Raw genomic sequence first — 17559 nt, forward strand, 5'->3', positions numbered from 1 at the left:
AAACTAGGGAATGTAGTCAACGAAGCTCTCAATCATAAGGGAAAAATGAAAGCAAATCTCAAAGCACAACAATCGGGGATAACATTGGAGTAAATACAAATCAAACTGTATTTACGTATCCAATACATAGTAATAGTTCTTGCTTTGAGTCAAATATTGGGTCAGGGAGTTGATGATTACCATCTCAAGCAAGAATACGAAAAACTTCACACCTTCTAAAACTTCGGCAAATCCAACCAACTCCACCACCGGAGACAATAAAAGGATGTCAGTTTTTGGCCTCCCTTTTTCTCCTTTTTATCCAAAGGGAAGCAAAGCGAGAAATCCGATCAACTAAAACATGGGGAAAGCAACAATTTGACCAAAGAAATTCAAGCAAGTTACAACAGTATTTTCATTAACAATAACAAGAAAAGCAAACCCCTCTTATAACCAAAATACAAAACTGCCAGATCTTTAGGCCATGTAATAATGAAAATGAAATGAGAATTCTTACCTGAGAAAACTGGATTTGGCTACTTGGAAGAGAGCAGGAACTTCATTAGCGTCGTGATTATTCTTATATGCAGAGAAAAAAAGAGGGCACAAATGTAAAATACATTTCAACGTTAAACACGAAATTCAAAAGTTAAATGGCAAAATGGCGTTTCATTATAGTCAAGCTCGGATGTGGATGGAAATCTCTCGTTAGGACTATCTCAAAGACAAGAACACAAGGCTAAATTGTCATTGTGTTGTTAGTCCTACTATGCACAGCTTAAAACTCTTGAGGATATTTCAAAAATAAAATAAAATATCTTCCATATGGCTGGTTTTTATGGCTCCTCTTCGTCATCCCGTGGCCCTTGACAAGAAAAAGAGGGTGGTGGTGGATCAACGCTCAAGGTGCCCTCCAATACCTTAACCACCTCTCTCATCGGAGGTCTTCTACGCTCATCAATTTGGACACACCAAAATGCAATTCTTAAAGCACGTTCCAGCTCTTGTGGAAGAAACCCGCCAATTATTTTTCTGTCTACCACATTCTCTGGATGCCCTTGCAGCCACTCTTTGTATGCCCACTCACAAGGGTCCCCAACTCAATAGCCACTTACTAATACTAACACCATCTTACCAAAGTCCTCCACATCTCTCTCTGCAGATGAACATGAAGAGCATGATACCTCACTGACTATGTTCCCAAGTCCAAATTCAGTCACCTTGGCCTCTAAATTTTCATCCAGCACAACATTCTCGCATTTCAAATTCCCATGGCTCACAAATTCCCTACAGCTTGTGTGTAGATAACAGACGGCCCTTGCGACACTTGAGCATATATCAAATCTCTTCCCCCAATTCAGCTTCTTACACAATTTATGATCTGCTATATACTTCTCCAGAGAACCATTCTTCACATATTCATAGACTAGAAATTTGTAATCTACCTCACAACAGTAGCCCTGCAGCTTCACAAGGCTTTTGTGATGAATGTTACCTATCTTTGTAACTACACCCCGGTATTTTCTTTCTTCTACGCTTGCATCCACATCTTTGATAGCAACTTGTTTTCTTTTTGGAAGAACGCCCTTGAACATCTTAGGCCCAATCTGGTATTTGAAGTTCTTTGTAAGCTCCTCTATTTCAGAGAACGATAACACTATCAAACCGTTTGAGTTTGGGCTGGTACGTAAGAGAAAAAGCAGCTTTCTTCCTATTCTTCTTCTGTAGAACCAGAAACCAAGTGCCAGTTGAACTAAAATAAATACAACGAACATTCCTGCTGCTGCTGCTCCAATTATGCAAGGGAAACAAAACTTATGAGAGGGATTGAGTGGAGGAGGGTAAGACAATGAGTGATTGGGATTTACAGCTAATGGATCAGCACACATCTTCGCGTAAGATACTGAACTCAGTGAGGGGTCTTAATAGCCAGTAACATACAGTGTTCTCTTAATTAAGCATCATGCAGTTCCATCATTCGAAAATGTTGCAGCAGTGCAAGTCAGGTCATTCTGACACAAGCTTTTGCATTCCTCTAGACTAACTTTGGCAACTACATCATCAGTTGGTGGGTACATTCCATGTAGGAAAGTATGCTTATAATGAAGCATGTTGGAACCAGAAGAACAGCGATTATTTGGAATAAAACATCTGGAAGTGGACTCATTTGTCTGCTGCTTAAATAGACATTCGCAATCAGGGGACCCAGAATCATTGAAGACACAGATAACACGTTGGCCACAGGTTGCATAGACATCACACTGGTTCTCAACAGCCAGCCAGACTGATCTCCATGACTTTGAATCTTCTACCCATGAGTATAATCGGAGATTACCATCAACATCTAGCCTAAGAAACCTGTAATTTATGGAGTCATTGTGATCTTGACCGGACATTGACCGGACATTGACCACACAGGTTTCAAGTTTTGGTCACGGAGTTGTAAGGCTCCCTCAGAAGTGATGAAAGCACTGAGGTTTGAACTAGAAAGGCTTCCACTTGTCCAGTAGGTGACATGGCTTTCCCATCGAAGTTGCAACTGACTAGAAGCACTCATAAGAAGAGTGTAGTAACTGGACACACAATTCTTGCTTGCAGCTCGAAGTGTTTACAATGTAGAGAAGCTCTGTCCAGGAAGAAGTATGTCAGATGAGTATCAAAACTTTGCCAAACAATATGTTTCTCTTGATTCAATAGAACAAGATTTTCATTGTCATTAAGAGCAGCAGAAACAACTGATAATTGCCTTGTTTTACTGGTCCATGCAGTGACACCCTTCAAGGAATCGAATAAAACTAGTTCGCCATCCTGGGTCAGCTGGGCATAAGAATTGTTACCAATAATAAGATCAGCTGCAGCACTCCATACCAAAAGTTGTTGGTCAAGAGGAAAAATTTTCGAAATGAGACGGATCCCGAAACTATAGCCTGGCTGGTCTGAACGGTTAAAAAATCCAAATGCAAAGTCACCATTTGGAGAGATCCATATGTTTTATCGGCTATAGAAATTTTGGAACCCAAGGGAATATCTGAAGTTGCAAGAGTATTTAACAGGAATGCAAGAAAGATACACAGCAGGAGACGCGATTTACGGAGATGTTCGACCAGTTCAGGCATAGCTGAATATGCTTATAGATCCTACAAAAACAAATAATCAGTACTATGACCTTCTTTAAGTGCTTTGCGTATCAAAGTTAATGAATTTCACTAGGAAAAAATTGGAGTAGAAATGTAGAAACGGATAAAAACTTCCAACAATTTTCATGAACAATCCCACTGAAAAGTAAAAATGGCAAGAATCAAGGCAACTCATAGCCCAAATAAAAAATAAATAAAAACAAACAAAAATGAAAAAAAAAAAAACAATGTTTTTAGGCCAACAGAAAATTGAAGTTCCAAAAAATTTACGATAAACTCAAGGAAATAACAGTCAACATAAATTTCCTACAAGTCAAGAAGGAATACATACAATATTCAGAACTTGGTACCTGAAAAGGCAGTTAAAACCCCAGAAATTTAACAAGCCGGTGGAATGCCCCCATGACCATCTCAGAAGCATCCCATTATATGTATTTGGAACATTGTAAAATTGTCATGTGAACATTCAGAATTTTGAATACTCAAACAGAGATTGACTGACCGAATGAGGCAGCCTACGATTTAAACGGGAGGAAGCAAGTGACAAAAAAAGGAGCTGTAAAGAGAGTAAAAATTTGGATTTTTAAGAGATTATAAAGTGGGTGTTGAATAGACCCGGCAATTTCTGACACGACACGAAAATAACGGGTTTCGGATCAACATGATAACTTATTGGGTCATTATCGGCCGTTAAGAACCCGTTATAACGGGTTCTTAACCAGTATACATGTGGGTAACACATGGGTAACCCGTTTTGACCCGTTAAAAAAAATTATTTTGATAATTTTAAAGTTTAATTACTAAGAGATTTATTAGAAAATACAATAGCCATATTAATATATACAATATGTTCTATATTAAATATATAGTTTTGTATTATTATTCTATATAAGTTTAAAAAAAAAAAGTTTTAGTCATTATTTATTTTTATTATGAGAGTTCCTTATTATCATTACTAGGATAAATTTTACTTAACATGTTGTTGTCTAAAATTAAAATAAACTAATATAGTCTTTGTATAGGCAAGAAATAAGAAGACATACATACAAGTATGAAAAATGTGAAAGAATATATAAACACTCATGATTCATCATTTTTCCTCCACGACTAGATAATGGATACACTTACATTATGGTTTAGATTTTTAAAATCCTCATGAATAATATTTTTTATTTGAGGGCAAAATTAATAAAATTAATAATAATTATTGTAGAAGTGTAAAAAATGTAAAAAAAATATACAATCACTCATAGTGACAAACTTTACAACTTTCATGAAAGGGTCAACTTCGAAATCCAACACTATAATTCATAAACCTTAAATTTATATTTAACCGTTGATTGCCATCTACGCTTTATTCTTGTTACTGAATTTCATTTTTTAAATTTTCTTTTTTGAAAACATGATCATCTGGCGGATGTAAGAAGATGAACGGTTCAAATCTTTGATATCACATTTCGATATTTACGGTTAACTAAAATATGAGTTGATGTCATATAGTTTGTAGAAACTTTATAAACATCAAACAATATTTTCACTAACCGTAAAACTCTGAATATAATATCAACGATCCAAACCGTTCACCTTCCTGCATCCTCTAATAGATCAAGTTTTCAAAAAAAGAAAATTTGAAAAAAAAAAAAAACAAAATTTGATGAGAACAATGAAGCGTAAATGTAAACAACAATCAACGGTTAAATTTTGATCTATGATTTATATGATTATAGTGGCGAATTTCGAAGTTAAGCTCTTCATGAAAGTTGTAAAACTTGTCATTACGAGCGTTTATATATATTTTTCTACATTTTTTTTACACTTCTACATTAATTAAAAAACTATGAAAGACTTTACGTAAGTGAAAATATACTTAAAAGAAAAATGTGTTTTTATGTTTCGGATGTGACAATATGGTATGTATCTACTTATTTAGTATTATGTTTTTCATTTGATTATTTATTGGTTTAAAATATATTTTCCTTAATGGGTAACGGATCGGGTCATTACCTGTTAATATTATAGGGTTGATTTTGGGTCGGGTCATTTTACCCGTTTATTTTAACGGGTGTTACATGACACGACCCGTTAAGATATCAGGTATGACACGAAAACGACACGAACACGGAAAACATGACACGAATGCCAGGTCTAGTGTTGAATAGATTCAAGTGGATGAATGGGAGCCAAAACTAACCCAATTGGGTACAATGTTGACTGTTTAGGCAAGGCAATCACTTTCAGGGGCTTGAGGGTGTGTTTGTTGCATCAGACTGTCTCGGACTGGACTAGCTGCAAGGACTAAGCTGAATTGGCTTAGACTAGACTAAGCTAGACTAGCTTAGTAAAGCATTTGGTGCAGTGTCGGACTAAGAAGCAGAATAATGAAAACAATACTGTTATCAGTTTGATGTTTGTTCAGACCAGGACTACATTATTGTTCTATTTTAATTGCTTTTTATTAAAGATATTATTAAAATTAATAATATTGGACGAGAGTGTGATTCAATAAAAATACAAAAACCAAATTTTCTTGCCAACGAAAGAAACATACATGATTCAAGAGTAGCATTGTTCCAAACAAGAATATGACAAAGTGTTCTCTAAACAATCGACAGGGTCCAGGACGCTTTTCTTAATTATTCACCTTTGGTTTAAAGTGGTAGATTAGAACCGAATCCACCCCACACATAATTAACTTGAAAGAAATAGTTCTCTAACAAGTTATCATTTTGTTTACATGCTTCCACACATACTCGCAACCTGAAAATACGTTGAACCAACACAAGGGCATGTCTAAAATCTAGACATATAGTTTTCATTTGAAACGACGTTTGAAACTTGAAGTATATTTAAATGACAATATATAACATATCAAGTCTATGATTAAAAATGGGTGATAACTCTCATATAATCCTCCACGGTATGAGGATTACCACTGCCACGGGTAAGGTAACTTAAGCAGCTTAGTGTATTTGGAATAAAGCACAATTATCACTACAAGCACTACATGCAGCTTTGCTATTCATTCTTCTGCAGCACTTGGGTCCACACTAAGGTTAAGAACCTGCTCAAACATTCCAGGAAATTTGGTTAAACTTTACATGAAAGACATGGTTCTATGAAACAGTAAAAAAAAAAAAAAACAAAGGCAATAGTTAATCAAGGAAATGTCCATCGACTTTAAGGATGACATGAAATTGAAAACAACATAACCAAACTAATTGGGCGATGCATAAAATTGTATTTCGTAACTTCCCTGTTATCAAGGTGTACATTAAAGAGCCACATCCTCAGTCAACTCAACAGTGCCAACTAGGATCCAAGTCCTCAGTACAGTCAGCAATTACTTAGTGTATAAGTTTGGTATTACTTTAGTATTGTAACTAATCTTAGTTTAATGTTAATTAGTTACAATAGTTAATATCTAAGCTTTATTTAGCTCACTGGTATAAATACCATCATGTAAATCATTTCTGAAGTTAATGAGAAATATCTTTCTAAATATGGTATCATCCCTTTCTGCTTAACCGCCTTTCTCTCTCTCGATCCTCTTCTTTCTCGCTTCGTCGCTTCCTGCGATCTTTGATCTTTGCGATCTGTGATCTTCGTGTTTGATGATCTTCGCAGTTTCTGTAATCTTTGTGATCTGCGTTTTTTTGTGATTTTTGTCCATGCTTCAATTTGTGATCTCCGATTTTTTAGATCTGTCGTCTATTCGATTTGCGATTTCTGGAAGGAGGAAGCAATTGTGCTCTTAGTGATCTTCGCTCTTCTGCACTCTCTGTGATCTGCTGAGTCTATGACTTCATCAACTTCTTCTCCAACGGATCCTGCAATTTTTGCCCTAAATTTGGCCCCGATGAACCCTAATTTGGCTTCGGTTTCTCCTTCTCCCTCAATTTCTTCCATTTCCATTCAAAATATTAGCTGTATGGTTCCTATAAAGCTCAAACGCGATAATTACTTTGTTTGGAAGGCTTTATTTGCTCCGATCTTTCGTCGGTATAAGCTTACCGGAATTGTTGATGGCTCTGAAGCTTGTCCCTCGCCGTTTCTTCTTGATGAATCTGTCCAGAACACTGCACTTCCAAATCTTGCTTTTGATCTATGGTATGAAAAGGATCAAAATATTCTTATTTGGTTGAATTCTACACTTTCGGAAGATCTTATTCCTTTCACAGTTGGTGTCCAATCCTATTGAGAACTTTGTCTCACTCTTGAACAACGCTTTGGAGGCGTCTCAGCTGCTCATATTCACTAGCTTCGTTCTCGCCTTCACTCTATTCAGAAGGGTGATCTACCTATTTCAGAGTACATTCAACTCATCAAGAACATTTCTGATGCACTGATGGCCACTGGTGCTCCAGTTTTTGAAAGCGATCTGATTGCAATCACACTACAAGGTCTTTCTGATGATTATGAGTCTTTCATCGACTCGATTATGCTCTGCATCTTGTCCACCTCTTTGGATGAACTCCATGGATTGTTGATTAACAATGAGCTCTTTATGAATCGCAAAAAGAAGTCTGTTATTTCTGAACCATTTCAGGCTTATGCAGCTCACTCTTCTCAGCCTCCTCTTCTTCCTACACCACAGGGCTATTCTCCACATCCTTCTCGGGGCACTCACTATCGTGATCATTCTCAGGGCACTCACTATCGTGGCAAAAGTCATTTCCGGGGCAACAACAACAACTTTCGTGGACATATTGCTCGTGGTAATTATCCGGGCAATTACAGAGGTAACTCTCATAATTTCAATCACAATTTTGGAGGCAATTCCAGAGGTAACACCAATGGTTCCAAATCTCCTTGTCAAATCTGCCATTCTCCTGAACATGAAGCTATTGACTGTTTTGAAAGAATGAATCATGCTTACTCTGGTAAAGTCCCTCCTGCAAAACTGGCAGTTATGTGTGCTCAAACCAACTACAAACCTTCTACTCCTACTTGGCTCATGGACTCAGGAGCTACATCGCATATCACTAATGATGTTTCTGCTCTTCAATCTCCAGTGCCATACAATGGTCAAGACAAGGTCTATATAGGTGATGGTCAAGGTATGCCAATTCATCATATTGGTACTACTACTCTTCGAACTCCTCTTGCTAATTTTCGTTTAAATAATGTTCTTCATGTCCTTGCAATGAAGCATAATCTTCTATCTGCTTATCAATTCCTAAGAGATAATTACTGCAAATTAACCTTTGATTCTGATGGATCTAAAATCAAGGATCGTATTTCGGGGATGATGTTTTTTCTAGGCCCAGTTAGACATAGCTTCTATCCTTTTCAAGGCTCACCAACTGCTTTCAACTCTCCTTCTGCACTTGTTAGTACAAAAGCTTATTTACAAGTCTGGCATAACCGGCTCGGTCATCCATCCTCTGTTATCTTCAGAAGAACTTTCAATAATAGTTCTATTGCTTATAGTGGTAAAAAGTTCACTTCGTTCTTTTGTTCAGATTGTGCAATTGGCAAGAATCACAAACTGCCATTTACTACCAGTGTTAGTACTGTGTCTGTTGCTTTAGACCTTGTGCATTGTGATGTCTGGGGACCTGCCCTTACATCTTCTGTTAGTGGCTATCGTTACTATGTCTTGTTTGTTGATGAGTTTACAAAGTATAGCTGGTTCTTTCCATTGAAGTTGAAATCTGAAGTGTATTCCATCTTTTTCATTTCAAGAGCTATGTAGAAAACTTACTTGGAAATAAAATCAAAGTTCTCAGAACTGATTTAGGGGGTGAATTCACTAGTACTACTTTCAAGGCTTTTCTGCTACATCATGGTATTATGCATCAGTTTTCTTGTCCTCACACACCAGAACAAAATGGTTGTGTCGAACGGAAACATCGACATCTCACAGAAACTGCTCGAACTTTGCTCACTGCATCAAAGGTTCCTCATAAATTCTGGGTTGAAGCATTTTCTACTGCCTTATATTTGATCAATTGGCTTACGATCTCTGGTCTTGCAATTTCTCCATGGGAACTATTATTTCACAAGCCTCCTGACTACTCCAGGCTTAAAGTGTTTGGCTGCAGCTGTTATCCATGGCTCAAACCATATACTACCTCAAAGTTGGATGGTAAAAGTGTTCAGTGTGTTTTTCTGGGTTATAGCTTGCAGCATAAAGGCTACAAATGCCTTGATCATCTTACCTCTAGAGTCTACATCTCAAGACATGTTTTGTTCCATGAAACTCACTTCCCTTTTCATGCTTTTAAATCTTCTCCTGTGGCATCATCACAACAATCCACCTCTTATCTCCCTACTTTTACCCTTCATTTTTCAATATCCTGTCCCACACCACTCTCTCTCTCTCAGTCACCTCCTTCCCATTCCTTTAGTGCTTCCAGTCCTGTTACCGCACCATAACCCCAAACCACTATTTCATCCAGTCAAACTTCCTTATCTCCTTCTATTTCTCCTTCACCATTACCCCAACCCCTTCTCCCTGCCAACACTCATTCTATGACCACCCGATCCAAAGCCGGCATTTTTAAACTTAAAGCCTTGGCAGCCACCAAACATCCTCTTGACACTTCACAATTTGTTCCTACTACTTACCTTCAAGCCTCCAAACATGCTCATTGGAACAAAGCCATGGCAGAGGAATTTCAAGCACTGCAATCCACAAGAACTTGGTCACTTGTTCCTTCTTCTCCTACTCAAAATCTGGTTGGTTGTAAATGGGTTTTCCGTGTTAAAAGGAAACCTGATGGCACTGTGGATCGGTACAAAGCCCGTTTAGTCACCAAAAGGTTTCATCAACAAGAAGGGATTGATCCATCTAAAGCTTCTTATGTTTGCAAGCTTCACAAATCCCTTTATAGCCTCAAGCAAGCCCCATGGGCATGGTATGACAAGCTTTTCCAGACCTTGGTTTCTCTTGGTTTCACCAACTCTACTTCTGATTGCTCTCTGTTTGTTCACTATCAACCAGCTATTGTAATTGTTCTGGTCTATGTTGACGATATCATCATGATTGGCCCTAATGCCCAACTCTGTCAAGCTTTTATTCATAAGCTCAGTCAACTATTTCCAGTAAAAGATCTAGGCCCTTTACACTATTTCCTGGGTTTGGAAGTTCATTGCAGTTCAACAGGAATTTTTCTTTCTCAGCATAAGTATGCTGCTGCTCTTCTGCTCAAAACAAAAATGCATGACAGCAACCCGTGTGCTACACCTCTTGGTACTAAAAAATTGGATCATAGTGGTACACTTCTTTCAAATCCACATGAATATCGATCTATTGTTGGGGCATTGCAATACTTAACTTGGACTCGGCCCGATCTCTCTTTTACTGTGAATCAACTCTGTCAGTTTTTACATTGTCCAACAGAAACCCATTTTCAGGCTGTTAAAAGAGTTATCCGATTTCTTAAAGGTACTGTTACTGACGGACTTTGGTTCAAGAAAAGTTCCTTGCATCTCACTGCCTTCTCGGATGCTGATTGGGTAGGCTGTGTATTTGATAGGTGCTCCACCAGTGGCTACTGTGTTTATATTGGTAGCAATCTTATTAGCTGGAGTGCAAAGAAGCAACACACTGTTGCTCGTTCCTCCACCGAAGCCGAATATTGATCTTTGGCTCACACATCTGCTGAAATTACTTGGATCTGCAAAATTTTCAACGACATTGCTTTCCCTCTGTCTAAAGTTCCAGTGCTCTGGTGTGACAATATCTCTGCCATCTCTCTAGCATCTAATCCAGTCTTTCATGCTCGCACCAAACATGTGGAAATTGATTATCACTACATTCGGGAACTTGTCTTAGCTTCTTAAATCCAAGCTTTCACTTGGTGTTCCTCCGTTCAGCTTGAGGGGGTCTAAAGAGCCACATCCTCAATCAACTCAACAGTGCCAACTAGGATCCAAGTCCTCAGTACAGTCAGTAATTACTTAGTGTATAAGTTTGGTATTACTTTAGTATTGTAACTAATCTTAGTTTAATGTTAATTAGTTACAATAGTTAATATCTAAGCTTTATTTAGCTCACTGGTATAAATACCATCATGTAAATCATTTCTGAAGTTAATGAGAAATATCTTTCTAAATATACATGTTGAGTACATCCAAGACAGTGGACTCAAAGTGTGTTGTGGCATCATAACTCTGTTAAACATAAGAAGCCTTTTGTCAAGTGTGCCCTCCAATACCTTAACCAATTCTCTCATTGGAGGTTGTCTACGTTCCAGCTCAATTCAGATCATCGTCAATTTGGACACACCAAAATGCAATTCTTAAAGCGCGTTCCAGCTCTTGTGGAATAAACCCCCAATTATTTTCCTGTGTACCACATTCTCTGGATGCCCTTGCAGCCACTCTTTGCAGAAGAGAATGAAGAGCATCTTATCGAAGTCCTCCACATCTCTCTCTGCAGAAGAGAATGAAGAGCATGATGCCTCGCTGACTATGTTCCCAAGTGCAAATTCAGTCACCTTGGCCTCTAAATTTTCATTCAGTAAAACATTCTCGCATTTCAAATTCCCATGGCTCATAAATTCCCTACAGCTTGTGTGTAGATAATAGACCACCCTTGCAACACTTAAGCATATATCAAATCTCTTCCCCCAAGTCAGCTTCTTACACAATTTAGGATCGTCGATATACTTCTCCAAAGAACCATTCTTGACATATTCATAGACTAGAAATTTATGATCTACCTCACAACAGTAGCTTTGCACTTCACAAGGTATCTGGGAAAAGAACTCTTCCAGCTGACAAGAGAGTTACCATACATTAAGGAAAATAAGAATCTGAGAAAAGAACTCCTCCAGTTGATTTTCTGTTACGACCACACCAAGCTTTTGAGTAAAAACTGCGTTGGTCACATCAAGTCCTGTTCATGTCACCACATACTTAGCACGGATCTGAAAGTAACCATCTAGGTTGTGTACAGTCCCATCTGCACAGGTTTTCGAAACCCAGGAAAAAATAAATTCACTTCTGCCGTGCTTGCTCACCACCTCTCTCGGAAAATAGCTTTTAGGGGCCCGTTTTGTAGGCTAGATGGGATGGGGCCTTAGGGATAGAATTGGATTGGCTGAGACAAGTAAGACAGAACTTTTAACCCATGCATAACCCATAATCTCCAGTCCTGTCCATCTTATATTTTGACACAACAAACAATGGACTGGACTCGAGTCCATTTTAATTGGTCACAACCTGATGCAGTAACCAAGGCTCTCATGCATGTATTAGAATCTACCAAGAGTCTCATGCATATTGGAACCATCAAATATATTTAATTGAGTTTTAGAGCAACACAAATAGTTAAGTAGTCATTTAAGAACATTTTAAATATTTTTAGGGTAGAGCAAAAGTCCAATTCGGACTAGAGTTTCATGGTGTTGTATTCCTTATAAATATATGTACTAAACCCTTGAGAAAGGAGACTTGAATGAATTAAAATATATTTTGCTTTGTGCAATTGAAGTGAGTGATTTCTCCTTCCCCAATCAAGCATTTGGCTTGGTCGTGTGAGCGAATCCACGATTAGCGACGTGAGCTAACTCCGTTGCCCCTGGTTGAGCGAATCCCAGGTTATCTATCCCTCGTCTTTTCGAGACCCTTGGTCTTCCTGCATCAAGTGGCATTAGAGCAGGTTATCCGTTGTGGTTGAAGATCATGGTTGTGATTTACAATTTGTTTGAAGAGCACACTGTCGAAGAAACTAGTTTCGTCGATTGGAATTTACCACCAATTTACGATGAGTACATTAACGATGAAGAAGTGAAAGAGAAATTTTTTGATTGGTGTTCTCCACTAAATTATGGCGAGCACGGAATTACCATCGCCTCCAAGGTCGCACCAATTCCATGGAAGGAGAATGAGTTAAACATGGTTGATACGCCTGGACATGCCGATTTCGGTTGTGAAGCTGAGCGGGTTGTTGGTATAGTCAAGGGTGCAATTTTATTTGTTGATGTTGGGGAAGGTCCGCTTGCACAGACCAAGTTCGTACTTGCTAGAGCCTTAAAATATGGGCTACACCCCATTCTTCTTCTAAACAAAGTAGATTGTCCAGCAGTTTTTTAGGAGAGGTACACGTTCTGTACGCCAAGAACTCTATTTCAAATGGAAAGAATACGTGGATGTTTTGTTGCCCAGAATGATAATCAGGTTTTTGAATTTAATTCTAAGCAACTTCTTTTGGAACAAGATTTATTTTCTTCCCAACGAGTTGATTGGAGTTTTCCTCCAACATATGATGATTACTCTAATGATGGGTATTTGGTGATTCCTGCTAAAGAGGTATTTCCAATTAAGTTTATTCAAGAAATTACATCATCAACCACTACACAAGGAAGTCTTGAGCCTACAGTTTTTCAACCTCTTCCAATAAAGGAAGGAAACTCTTGGTTGGAAGATGATTTCAATGGCTTTGATGTCATCGATTGTACTATTTTGCAAATCTGGTTCGGTGCCTTATGTGATGGCTTTTCGTTTGCTCTTTTGAAGATATCTTTGGCCCAAGTTGTTAATACTCAAGTATTTGGAGAGCCCAAACAGTTAACATCTTGGACAGGTCGAAAACCTAAATTCAAATCAAGATTAAAAGGATGCAAACTCGAGGATGAGTTTTTTTTCTGAGAATAGGAGAATGATGCAGGTGGCATGCCTTGAAGAAAACAATTTGAAGCTATTAATATGCCTTGGAATAACAAAGGTTTTGTATTTTAATTATTTGGGAATTTGTTAAGTTATTTTGGAAGTTGCAAGGGTGTTATAGAAATCTGAAGGCAATTAATTTGTAAATCCTTATAAATATTGTACTAGAAAGTCTTGAATAGGAGACTTGAATGAATTAAAATTGTATTTGCCTTGTGCATTTGAAGAGAGTGATTTCTCCTTCTAAAATCAAGCATTTGGCTTGGTTGTGTGAGCGAATCCACGATTAGCGATGTGAGCGAGCTCCGTTACCCCTGATTGAGTGATTCCCAGGTTATCTATTCCCCTCTCCTTGATACCCTTGGTTCTGTCCTGCATCAAGTGGCATCAGAGCAGGTTTTCCGCTACAGTTAGAAGATTATGGCTGATATTTTACATCCGTTTGAACATCAAATGGTTGAAGAGATTAGCTTGGTTTATTGGAATTCTCCACCAGTTTATGACAAGTATGTTGATGACGACATGAAAGAGATTAAGAGGATGCATCGACATCTCAACAATCAAATTTCTCGCATCAAAAATCGACGACGAGGCGTTGTGGTTTCCGAAGGGGAGGGAGGCATTTGTTTGCAATGTGTTGACCATTTTCATGATTACGCTCCATGGTTTGAGTCAACTGAAGAAGGAGATTGTTGTTCAGCAGTTTACAATGAACTAGCACAAGATACGGTTAGTTTGAAGTATCTTAGTTCAAATTATGGGTGTGAAAATATTGAGGCTTCGTCTTTGATTCATTTGAGTATGCCTCCCTTATTTGATCATTGCTTGAGTAATTGTGAAATTTGTGATGGTTTTAGCTTGAGTAATAACAAAAGTTTCGGTGGGAGAGAAGAAGGGTTTTCATCTCACGAATCTTTGAAGGAAGTCGGTGACGTTGCTAAAGTGGGAGATATCAAATTTCAAGATATTGTTGATGTGAAAGAAGATACTACTTATGAATACATTGATTTTATTGGTTTTGATATTTTTAATTGGAAGGCTTCTCAAGTTTTAGTTGATTTAGTCAATCAAATGAAGATTGATATCAGTTGGATTGCAAGATTTTTCATGGATCATGAATGTAGCACTTCAAGAATAAGAAAATATTCCAAGTACTTATTCACGTGGAAAGCCAAAAATCAATTTCAAGATTATAACGGAGTCAACAAAGATTTAAACTCGAGGACGAGTTTCTTCAGAGAAGAGGAGAATGATGCAGTAACCAAGGCTCTCATGCATGTATTGGAATCTACCAAGAGTCTCACGCATATTGGAACCATCAAATATATTTAATTGAGTTTTAGAGCAACACAAAAAGTTAAGTAGTCATTTAAGAACATTTTAAATATTTTTGGGGTAGAGCAAAAGTCCAATTCGGACTAGAGTTTCATGGTGTTGTATTCCTTATAAATATATGTACTAAACCCTTGAGAAAGGAGATTTGAATGAATTAAAATATATTTTGCTTTGTGCAATTGAAGTGAGTGATTTATGTAAGTTCTATAGAGAGCAAACACTTGTTTATCGTGTAAAAGAGTTTTGGAATAATAAGGAGACTAACATTAGCTACGTGGAATGGCTTTACAGAAATTGTATAATAAGGATAATAGCCTTAAGCAATCTCGATAGAACTGGGACTTTATTATCTGATATGTTTTTTAGGGCTTTCACGGTGATAAAGATAGTTTGATAAGGATTACATAATGGGAAGTGTACTTATTGAACTCCATCGTTTATGGTATAAAACTAGGGTCCCTGCGCTCTCACAAACACACAAGTTTTCAGATACTCAAGCCCCATTGATTGAGCCTTGTATTCGGTAGTGCAGAGTTGCAAAAGAATCCTTCTAACTAAAGCAGCAATGTCTTCATCAGGTAAGTGATGAAGTTGGTATCGTGATTTAGTTTCTATAAGTTATACGCTTACAGTTGGTATCAGAGCCTTCACGTATCATCTTAATCCTATGTTGGAGGCATCGAGAATTTTTGTTTTCTTATTGCTGTGCAGGTTACAGAACTGGTTACATATTATCTAGGAAAAACAACACGAGTATGTGATGGCTAAAGCCATTCTTATTCGTGTGGGTTTTTCATCTTAATATGTGTACCAAAATGGCACTTGAACACCAATCGTGAACGCTGATCTTCTAAAGAAGTTCAGATGTTCATATTAGTTTTTGAGTGGCATATCGTTTTGGCAGCCAATACATGAATACAACTATCATTGTCAGATCATAAAGATCTATAATCATAGTTAAAGAAATTCATGTATCAGCTACAAAAGTGATATGAACAAAGAAAATAATCACAGTTTTCATCAATCTAAAGAATGTTGATTTTTTGTGATATATGGTTTGGGGATAAGGATTAATATTCGAAAGTTTTATGCTTTGACAGCCATGAATCCTAGCTCCATGAACCTCAACACTGTTGAACCACTTACTGGTATCAACTATAAGAAATGGAAACAGGATCTAGAGATCGTGCTGGGAGTCATGGATTGGGATTTAGCACTCAGAACTGAAGAGCCTCCTATGCCGACAGATGGGAACACATCCAGCCAACGGTCCAAGTATGAAAAATGGCAAAAATCAAACAGGATTTCCCTGATGATTATCAAGAGGAGTATGACTGATGTGGTTCGAGGTGGCTTCCCTGATGCTACTAATGCCAAGGAATTTCTTGCATCTATCGAAGAAAAGTACAAGGAGTCTCCAAAATCCGAGACAGGTAATCTCATGAACTCACTTACCACCATGAGATATGATAGCATTGAAAGCGTACATGAATATATCTTGAAGATGATGGATGTTGCTGGAAAGCTTAAGGCTCTCGAGGTACCTATATCTGAAACATTCCTTGTGCATGTGATAATGAACTCACTACCTGATAGCTACACTCAACTGAAAGTATCTTATAATGCTTTGCGTGAAAAATGGGATGTGAATGAGTTAATTGCTATATGTGTAAGTGAAGAAGAAAGGATGAAAAAGGAGAAGTATGAAAAGGAAAAGGTTGAGTCTGTCAACCTTGTGCATGGTGCCTATAAAGCACACAAATCTTCGGCTGTTGATGTTACCAGGAAAGAAACTACCAAAAGGGCTCAATCTCCTACCAAAAGGATCTTTAAACCTAACAAACCATCGATTTTCAAATGCTATTTTTGCAAGAAAACAGGTCAGATGAAGAGAAATTGTCCAAAATATAAGGCTTGGCTTGCTAAACAAGAGTCAAAGAAAGGTAAAAAATTTTTGCTTGTTTTGAGTCAAATTTGATTAATATACCTAGCACTGCATGGTGGCTTGACTCAGGCTTTTCTATTCATGTTACGAATTCATTGCAGGACTTTATAACAAAGAGAACACCAAATAAAGATGAAGTCAAAGTCTCTGTTGGCAATGGAAGAAGAGTTGAAGTCAAAGCTTTAGGAAGTGTTAGGCTAAAGTTAGAATTTGGTTTTTGTTTAGAATTGGAAAATGTCGTTTATGTACCTTCTATGAGAAGGAAGTTGATTTCGGTTTCAAAACTAGTTATGTTGGGTTTTTATTTTACTATTAATAATATTGGCTTCAACATTTTTTATAAGTCATCTCAAATTGGTTTTGGTTCTTTGAGTGATGGGATGTTCCAAATAAAGTTAAACCTTGATGAACACGTTTTTAACATCCAAAATGGGAACACCAAAACTCAATCTTCAAACCTATGGCATAAGAGACTTTGCCATATTTCAAAACAAAGAATGGAGTTACTTGTTAAAAATGACATTTTACCATCTTTGAATTTCAATG

The 17559-nt window shown here is 37.5% G+C and overlaps 1 pseudogene; it reads right to left on the bottom strand.

Annotated features, from left to right (window-relative positions):
- Window positions 1-815: 815 nt before the first annotated feature.
- On the bottom strand, window positions 816-3095 carry LOC139191136 (G-type lectin S-receptor-like serine/threonine-protein kinase SD3-1; annotated as a pseudogene).
- Window positions 3096-17559: the final 14464 nt, after the last annotated feature.

The sequence above is a fragment of the Malus domestica genome, chromosome 14, assembly GCF_042453785.1.
Source record: "Malus domestica chromosome 14, GDT2T_hap1".
In the NCBI taxonomy this organism is placed as follows: domain Eukaryota; kingdom Viridiplantae; phylum Streptophyta; class Magnoliopsida; order Rosales; family Rosaceae; genus Malus; species Malus domestica.